Raw genomic sequence first — 9196 nt, 5'->3', positions numbered from 1 at the left:
ATAGGGTGGCGCTCCTAGGTCTGGATGTATTGAGTCCTCCGGGCCGATAGAGCGGCGCTCCTTGGTCTGGATGTATCGAGTCCTCCTGGCCGATAGGGCGTCGCTCCTCGGTCTGGATGTATTGAGTCTTCCGGGCCGATAGAGCGGCGCTCCTACGACTCGATGTATAGAGTCCTCCTGGCTGATAGGGCGGCGCTCCTCGGTCTGGATGTATTGAGTCCTCCTGTCCGATAGGGCGGCGCTCCTAGGTCTGGATGTATTGAGTCCTTCTGGCCGATAGAGCGGCGCTCCTAGGTCTGGATGTATATTGAGTCCTCTTGGCCGATAGGGCAGCACTCCTAGGTCTCGATGTACTGAGTCCTCCTGGCCGATAGAGCGGCGCTCCTTGGTCTGGATGTATTGAGTCCTCCTCGCCGATAGAGCGGCGTTCCTTGGTCTGGATGTATCGAGTCCTCCTGGCCGATAGGGCGGCGCTCCTAGGTCTGAATGTATTGAGTCCTCCTGTCCGATAGAGCGGCACTCCTTGGTCTGGATGTATTGAGTCCTCCTGGCCGATAGGGCGGCGCTCCAATGTCTCGATGTATTGAATCCTCCTGTCCGATAGGGCGGCGCTCATTGGTCTGGATATATTGAGTCCTCCTGGCCGATAGAGCGGCGTTCCGTAGTCGGGATGTATTGAGTCCTCCAGGCCGATAGGGCGGCGATCCTTGGTCTGGATGTATTGAGTCCTCCTGTCCGATAGGGCGGCGCTCCTTGGTCTGCATGTATTGAGTCCTCTTGGCTGATAGGGCGGCGCTCCTTGGTCTGGATGTATTGAGTCCTCCTGGCTGATAGGGCGGCGCTCTTTGGTCTGGATGTATTGAGTCCTCCTGTCCGATAGGGCGGCGTTCCTTGGTCTGGATGTATCGAGTCCTCCTGGCCGATAGGGCGGCGCTCCTCGGTCTGGATGTATTGAGTGCTCCTTGCCGATAGAGCGGCGCTCCTAGGACTCGATGTATAGAGCCTCCTGGCTGATAGGGCGGCGCTCCTAGGTCTGGATGTATTGAGTCCTCATGTCCGATAGGGCGGCGCTCCTTGGTCTGGATGTATTGAGTCCTCCTGTCCGATAGGGCGGCGCTCCTTGGTCTGGATGTATTGAGTCCTCCTGGCCGATAGGGCGGCGCTCCTCGCTCTCGATGTATTGAGTCTTCCTGGCCGATAGAGCGGCGCTCCTACGTCTCGATGTATTGAGTCCTCCTGGCCGATAGAGCGGGGCTCCTAAGTCTAGATGTGTATTGAGTCCTCTTGGCCGATAGGGTGGCGCTCCTGGGTCTGGATGTATCGAGTCCTCCTGGCCGATAGGGCGGCGCTCCTAGGTCTGGATGTATTGAGTCCTTCTGGCCGATAGAGCGGCGCTCCTAGGTCTGGATGTATATTGAGTCCTCTTGGCCGATAGGGCAGCACTCCTAGGTCTCGATGTACTGAGTCCTCCTGGCCGATAGAGCGGCGCTCCTTGGTCTGGATGTTTGAGTCCTCCTCGCCGATAGAGCGGCGTTCCTTGGTCTGGATGTATCGAGTCCTCCTGGCCGATAGGACGGCGCTCCTAGGTCTGGATGTATTGAGTCCTCCTGGCCGATAGGGCGGCGCTCCTTTGTCTGGATGTAGTGAGTCCTCCTGGCCGATAGGGCGGCGCTCCACTGTCTCGATGTATTGAGTCCTCCTGTCCGATAGGGCGGCGCTCATTGGTCTGGATATATTGAGTCCTCCTGGCCGATAGAGCGGCGTTCCGTAGTCGGGATGTATTGAGTCCTCCAGGCCGATAGGGCGGCGATCCTTGGTCTGGATGTATTGAGTCCTCCTGGCGGATATGGCGGCGTTCCTTGGTCTGGATGTATTGAGTCCTCCTGGCTGATAGGGCGGCGCTCCTTGGTCTGCATGTATTGAGTCCTCTTGGCTGATAGGGCGGCGCTCCTTGGCCTGGATGTATTGAGTCCTCCTGGCTGATAGGGCGGCGCTCCTAGCTCTGGATGTATTGAGTCCTCCTGTCCGATAGGGCGGCGTTCCTTGGTCTGGATGTATCGAGTCCTCCTGGCCGATAGGGCGGCGCTCCTCGGTCTGGATGTATTGAGTCCTCCTGGCCGATAGAGCGGCGCTCCTTGGACTCGATGTATAGAGTCCTCCTGGCCGATAGAGCGGCGCTCCTTGGACTCGATGTATAGAGTCCTCCTGGCTGATAGGGCGGCGCTCCTAGGTCTGGATGTATTGAGTCCTCCTGTCCGATAGGGCGGCGCTCCTTGGTCTGGATGTATTGAGTCCTCCTGTCCGATAGGGCGGCGCTCCTTGGTCTGGATGTATTGAGTCCTCCTGGCCAATAGGGCGGCGCTCCTCGGTCTCGATGTATTGTGTCCTCCTGGCCGATAGAGCGGCGCTCCTACGTCTCGATGTATTGAGTCCTCCTGGCCGATAGAGCGGCGCTCCTACGTCTCGATGTATTGAGTCCTCCTGGCCGATAGAGCGGCGCTCCTAAGTCTGGATGTATATTGAGTCCTCTTGGCCGATAGGGTGGCGCTCCTAGGTCTGGATGTATTGAGTCCTCCTGGCCGATAGAGCGGCGCTCCTTGGTCTGGATGTATTGAGTCCTCCTGGCCGACAGAGCGGCGTTACTTGGTCCGGATGTATCGAGTCCTCCTGGCCGATAGTGCGGCGCTCCTAGGTCTGGATGTATTGAGTCCTCCTGGCCGATAGGGCGGCACTCCTTTGTCTGGATGTTTTGAGTCCTCCTGGCCGATAGGGCGGCGCTCCTATGTCTCGATGTATTGAGTCCTCCTGTCCGATAGGGCGGCGCTCATTGGTCTGGATGTATTGAGTCCTCCTGGCCGGTAGAGCGGCGTTCCGTGGTCGGGATGTATTAAGTCCACCAGTCCGATAGGGCGGCGCTCCTTGGTCTGGGTGTATTGAGTCCTCCTCGCTAATAGTGCGGCTCTCCTAGGTCCCGAAGTTTTGAGTCCTCCTGTCCAATAGGGCGGCGCTCCTAGGTCTGGATGTATTGAGTCCTCCTGTCCGATAGGGTGGCGCTCCTAGATCTGGATGTATTGAGTCCTCATGGCAGATAGAGCGGCACTCCTAGGTCTGGATGTATTGAGTCCTCCTGTCCGATAGGACAGCGCTCATTGGTCTGGATGTATTGAGTCCTCCTGTCCGATAGGGCGGCAATCCTTGGTCTGGATGTATTGAGTCCTCCTGGCCGATAGGGCGGCGCCCCTCGGTCTCGATGTATTGAGTCCTCCTGGCCGATAGAGCGGCGCTCCTAGGTCTCGATGTATTGAGTCCTCCTGGCCGATAGAGCGGCGCTCCTAGGTCTGGATGTATTGAGTCCGCCTGGCCGATAGAGCGGCGCTCCTAGGTCTGGATGTATTGAGTCCTCCTGGCCGATAGGGCGGCGCTCCTTTGTCTGGATGTATTGAGTCCTCCTGGCCGATAGGGCGGCGCTCCTATGTCTCGATGTATTGAGTCCTCCTGGCTGATAGGGCTGCGCTCTTCGGTCTGGATGTATTGAGTCCTCCTGTCCGATAGGGCGGTGCTCCTCGGTCTGCATGCATTGAGTCTCCTGGCTGATAGGGAGCCGCTCCTCGGTCTGGATGTATTGAGTCCTCCTGTCTGATAGGGCGGCGCTCCTTGGTCTGGATGTATTGAGTCCTCCTGGCTGATAGGGCGACGCTCCTTGGTCTGGATGTATTGAGTCCTCCTGTCCGATAGGGCAGCGCTCTTTGGTCTGGATGTATTGAGTCCTCCTGGCCGATAGGTCGGCGCTCCTATGTCTCGATGTATTGAGTCCTCCTGGCTGATAGGGCGGCGCTCTTCGGTCTGGATGTATTGAGTCCTCCTGTCCGATAGGGCAGCGCTCCTCGGTCTGGATGTATTGAGTCCTCCTGGCCGATAGAGCGACTCTCCTAGGACTCGATGTAGAGAGTCCTCCTGGCTGATAGGGCGGCGCTACTCGGTCTGGATGTATTGAGACCTCCTGGCAGATAGGGCAGCGCTCCTTGGTCTGGATGTATCGAGTCCTCCTGGCTTATAGGGCGGCGCTCCTTGGTCTGGATGTATCGAGTCCTCCTTGCTGATAGGGCGGCGCTCCTTGGTCTGGATGTATTGAGTCCTCCTGGCCGATAGGGCGGCGCTCCTAGATCTGGATGTATTGAGTCCTCCTGGCCGATAGGGCGGCGCTCCTCAGTCTGGATGTATTTTGTCCTCCTGGCCGATAGGGCGGCGCTCCTAAGCCTGGATATATCGAATCCTCCTGGCCGATTGAGCGGCGCTCCTTGGTCTGGATGTATCGAGTCCTCCTGGCCGATAGAGCGGCGCTCCTTGGTCTGGATATATCGAGTCCTCCTGGCTGATAGGGCGGCGCTCTTCGGTCTGGATGTGTTGAGTCCTCCTGTCCGATAGGGCAGCGCTCCTCGGTCTGGATATATTGAGTCCTCCTGGCCGATAGAGCGACTCTCCTAGGACTCGATGTATAGAGTCCTCCTGGCTGATAGGGCGGCGCTCCTCGGTCTGGATGTATTGAGTCCTCCTTGCCGATAGGGCGGCGCTCCTCGGTCTGGATGTATCGAGACCTCCTGGCTGATAGCGCGGCGCTCCTTGGTCTGGATGTATCGAGTCCTCCTTGCTGATAGGGCGGCGCTCCTTGGTCTGGATGTATTGAGTCCTCCTGGCCGATAGGGCGGCGCTCCTAGGTCTGGATGTATTGAGTCCTCCTGGCCGATACGGCGGCGCTCCTAGGGCTGGATGTATTGAATCCTCCAGGCCGATAGAGCGGCGCTCCTACGTCTGGATGTATTGAGTCCTCCTCGCCGATAGGGCGGCGCTCCTAGGTCTGGATGTATTGAGTCCACCTGTCCGATAGGGCGGGGTTCCTTGGTCTGGATGTATCGAGTCCTCCTGGCCGATAGGGCGGCGCTCCTCGGTCTGGATGTATTGAGTCCTCCTGGCCGATAGAACGGCGCTCCTTGGACTCGATGTATAGAGTCCTCCTGGCTGATAGGACGGCGCTCCTAGGTCTGGATGTATTGAGTCCTCCTGTCCGATAGGGCGGCGCTCCTTGGTCTGGATGTATTGAGTCCTCCTGTCCGATAGGGCGGCGTTCCTTGGTCTGGATGTTTCGAGTCCTCCTGTCCGATAGAGTGGCGCTACTTGGTCTGGATGTATTGAGTCCTTCTGGCCGATAGAGCGGCGCTCCTAGGTCTGGATGTATATTGAGTCCTCTTGGCCGACAGGGCAGCACTCCTAGGTCTCGATGTACTGAGTCCTCCTGGCCGATAGGGCGGCGCTCCTAGGTCTTGATGTATTGAGTCCTCCTGGCTGATAGAGCTGCGCTCCTTGGTCTGGATGTATCGAGTCCTCCTGGCCGATAGGGCGGCGCTCCTCGGTCTGGATGTATTGAGTCCTCCTGGCCGATAGAGCGGCGCTCCTAGGACTCGATGTATAGAGTCCTCCTGGCTGATAGGGCGGCGCTCCTCGGTCTGGATGTATTGAGTCCTCCTGTCCGATAGGGTGGCGCTCCTAGGTCTGGATTTATTGAGTCCTCCTGGCCGATAGAGCGGCGCTTCTAGGTCTGGATGTATTGAGTCCTTCTGGCCGATAGAGCGGCGCTCCTAGGTCTGGATGTATATTGAGTCCTTCTGGCCGATAGGGCGGCGCTCCTATGTCTCGATGTATTGAGTCCTCCTGGCTGATAGGGCGGCGCTCTTCGGTCTGGATGTATTGAGTCCTCCTGTCCGACAGGGCAGCGCTCCTCGGTCTGGATGTATTGAGTCCTCCTGGCCGATAGAGCGACTCTCCTGGGACTCGATGTATAGAGTCCTCCTGGCTGATAGGGCGGCGCTCCTTGGTCTGGATGTATTGAGTCCTTCTTGCCGATAGGGCGGCGCTCCTTGGTCTGGATGTATCGAGTCCTCCTGTCTGATAGCGCGGCGCTCCTTGGTCTGGATGTATCGAGTCCTCCTTGCTGATAGGGCGGCGCTCCTTGGTCTGGATGTATTGAGTCCTCCTGGCCGATAGGGCGGCGCTCCTAGGTCTGGATGTTTTGAGTCCTCCTGGCCGATAGGGCGGCGCTCCTCGGTCTGGATGTATTTTGTCCTCCTGGCCGATAGGGCGGCGCTCCTAAGCCTGGATATATCGAATCCTCCTGGCCGATAGAGCGGCGCTCCTTGGTCTGGATGTATCGAGTCCTCCTGGCCGATAGAGCGGCGCTCCTTGGTCTGGATATATCGAGTCCTCCTGGCCGATAGGGCGGCGCTCCTTGGTCTGGATGTATCGAGTCCTCCTTGCTGATAGGGCGGCGCTCCTTGGTCTGGATGTATTGAGTCCTCCTGGCCGATAGGGCGGCTCTCCTAGGTCTGGATGTATTGAGTCCTCCTGGCCGATAGGGCGGCGCTCCTCGGTCTGGATGTATTTTGTCCTCGTGGCCGATATGGCGGCGCTCCTAAGCCAGGATATATCGAATCCTCCTGGCCGATAGAGCGGTGCTCCTTGGTCTGGATGTATCGAGACCTCCTGGCCGATAGAGCGGCGCTCCTTGGTCTGGATATATCGAGTCCTCCTGGCTGATAGGGCGGCGCTCCTAGGTCTGGATATATTGAGTCCGCCTGGCCGATACGGCGGCGCTCCTAGGTCTGGATGTATTGAGTCCTCCTCGCCGATAGAGCGGCGCTCCTTGGTCTGGAAGTATCGAGTCGTCCTGGCCGATAGGGAGGCGCTCCTAGGTCTGGATGTATTGAGTCCTCCTGGCCGATAGGGCGGCGCTCCTAGGTCTGGATGTATTGAGTCCTCCAGGCCGATAGAGCGGCGCTCCTAGGTCTGGATGTATTGAGTCCTCCTCGCCGATAGGGTGGCGCTCCTAGGTCTGGATGTATTGAGTCCTCCGGGCCGATAGAGCGGCGCTCCTTGGTCTGGATGTATCGAGTCCTCCTGGCCGATAGGGCGTCGCTCCTCGGTCTGGATGTATTGAGTCTTCCGGGCCGATAGAGCGGCGCACCTAGGACTCGATGTATAGAGTCCTCCTGGCTGATAGGGCGGCGCTCCTCGGTCTGGATGTATTGAGTCCTCCTGTCCGATAGGGCGGCGCTCCTAGGTCTGGATGTATTGAGTCCTCCTGGCCGAATAAGCGGCGCTCCTAGGTCTGGATGTATTGAGTCCTTCTGGCCGATAGAGCGGCGCTCCTAGGTCTGGATGTATATTGAGTCCTCTTGGCCGATAGGGCAGCACTCCTAGGTCTCGATGTACTGAGTCCTCCTGGCCGATAGAGCGGCGCTCCTTGGTCTGGATGTATTGAGTCCTCCTCGCCGATAGAGCGGCGTTCCTTGGTCTGGATGTATCGAGTCCTCCTGGCCGATAGGGCGGCGCTCCTAGGTCTGAATGTATTGAGTCCTCCTGTCCGATAGAGCGGCACTACTTGGTCTGGATGTATTGAGTCCTCCTGGCCGATAGGGCGGCGCTCCAATGTCTCGATGTATTGAATCCTCCTGTCCGATAGGGCGGCGCTCATTGGTCTGGATATATTGAGTCCTCCTGGCCGATAGAGCGGCGTTCCGTAGTCGGGATGTATTGAGTCCTCCAGGCCGATAGGGCGGCGATCCTTGGTCTGGATGTATTGAGTCCTCCTGTCCGATAGGGCGGCGCTCCTTGGTCTGCATGTATTGAGTCCTCTTGGCTGATAGGGCGGCGCTCCTTGGTCTGGATGTATTGAGTCCTCCTGGCTGATAGGGCGGCGCTCTTTGGTCTGGATGTATTGAGTCCTCCTGTCCGATAGGACGGCGTTCCTTGGTCTGGATGTATCGAGTCCTCCTGGCCGATAGGGCGGCGCTCCTCGGTCTGGATGTATTGAGTGCTCCTGGCCGATAGAGCGGCGCTCCTAGGACTCGATGTATAGAGCCTCCTGGCTGATAGGGCGGCGCTCCTAGGTCTGGATGTATTGAGTCCTCATGTCCGATAGGGCGGCGCTCCTTGGTCTGGATGTATTGAGTCCTCCTGTCCGATAGGGCGGCGCTCCTTGGTCTGGATGTATTGAGTCCTCCTGGCCGATAGGGCGGCGCTCCTCGCTCTCGATGTATTGAGTCTTCCTGGCCGATAGAGCGGCGCTCCTACGTCTCGATGTATTGAGTCCTCCTGGCCGATAGAGCGGGTCTCCTAAGTCTAGATGTGTATTGAGTCCTCTTGGCCGATAGGGTGGCGCTCCTGGGTCTGGATGTATCGAGTCCTCCTGGCCGATAGGGCGGCGCTCCTAGGTCTGGATGTATTGAGTCCTCCTGGCCGATAGAGCGGCGCTCCTAGGTCTGGATGTATTGAGTCCTTCTGGCCGATAGAGCGGCGCTCCTAGGTCTGGATGTATTGAGTCCTCCTGGCCGATAGGGCGGCGCTCCTCGCTCTCGATGTATTGAGTCTTCCTGGCCGATAGAGCGGCGCTCCTACGTCTCGATGTATTGAGTCCTCCTGGCTGATAGGGCGGCGCTCTTCGGTCTGGATGTATTGAGTCCTCCTGTCCGACAGGGCAGCGCTCCTCGGTCTGGATGTATTGAGTCCTCCTGGCCGATAGAGCGACTCTCCTGGGACTCGATGTATAGAGTCCTCCTGGCTGATAGGGCGGCGCTCCTTGGTCTGGATGTATTGAGTCCTTCTTGCCGATAGGGCGGCGCTCCTTGGTCTGGATGTATCGAGTCCTCCTGTCTGATAGCGCGGCGCTCCTTGGTCTGGATGTATCGAGTCCTCCTTGCTGATAGGGCGGCGCTCCTTGGTCTGGATGTATTGAGTCCTCCTGGCCGATAGGGCGGCGCTCCTAGGTCTGGATGTTTTGAGTCCTCCTGGCCGATAGGGCGGCGCTCCTCGGTCTGGATGTATTTTGTCCTCCTGGCCGATAGGGCGGCGCTCCTAAGCCTGGATATATCGAATCCTCCTGGCCGATAGAGCGGCGCTCCTTGGTCTGGATGTATCGAGTCCTCCTGGCCGATAGAGCGGCGCTCCTTGGTCTGGATATATCGAGTCCTCCTGGCCGATAGGGCGGCGCTCCTTGGTCTGGATGTATCGAGTCCTCCTTGCTGATAGGGCGGCGCTCCTTGGTCTGGATGTATTGAGTCCTCCTGGCCGATAGGGCGGCTCTCCTAGGTCTGGATGTATTGAGTCCTCCTGGCCGATAGGGCGGCGCTCCTCGGTCTGGATGTAT

The sequence above is a fragment of the Chiloscyllium punctatum genome, chromosome Y (genome assembly GCF_047496795.1).
Source record: "Chiloscyllium punctatum isolate Juve2018m chromosome Y, sChiPun1.3, whole genome shotgun sequence".
NCBI classification, from domain to species: domain Eukaryota; kingdom Metazoa; phylum Chordata; class Chondrichthyes; order Orectolobiformes; family Hemiscylliidae; genus Chiloscyllium; species Chiloscyllium punctatum.
The sequence above is the reverse complement of the archived record's forward strand: the minus strand, read 5'-3'. Positions refer to the sequence as shown.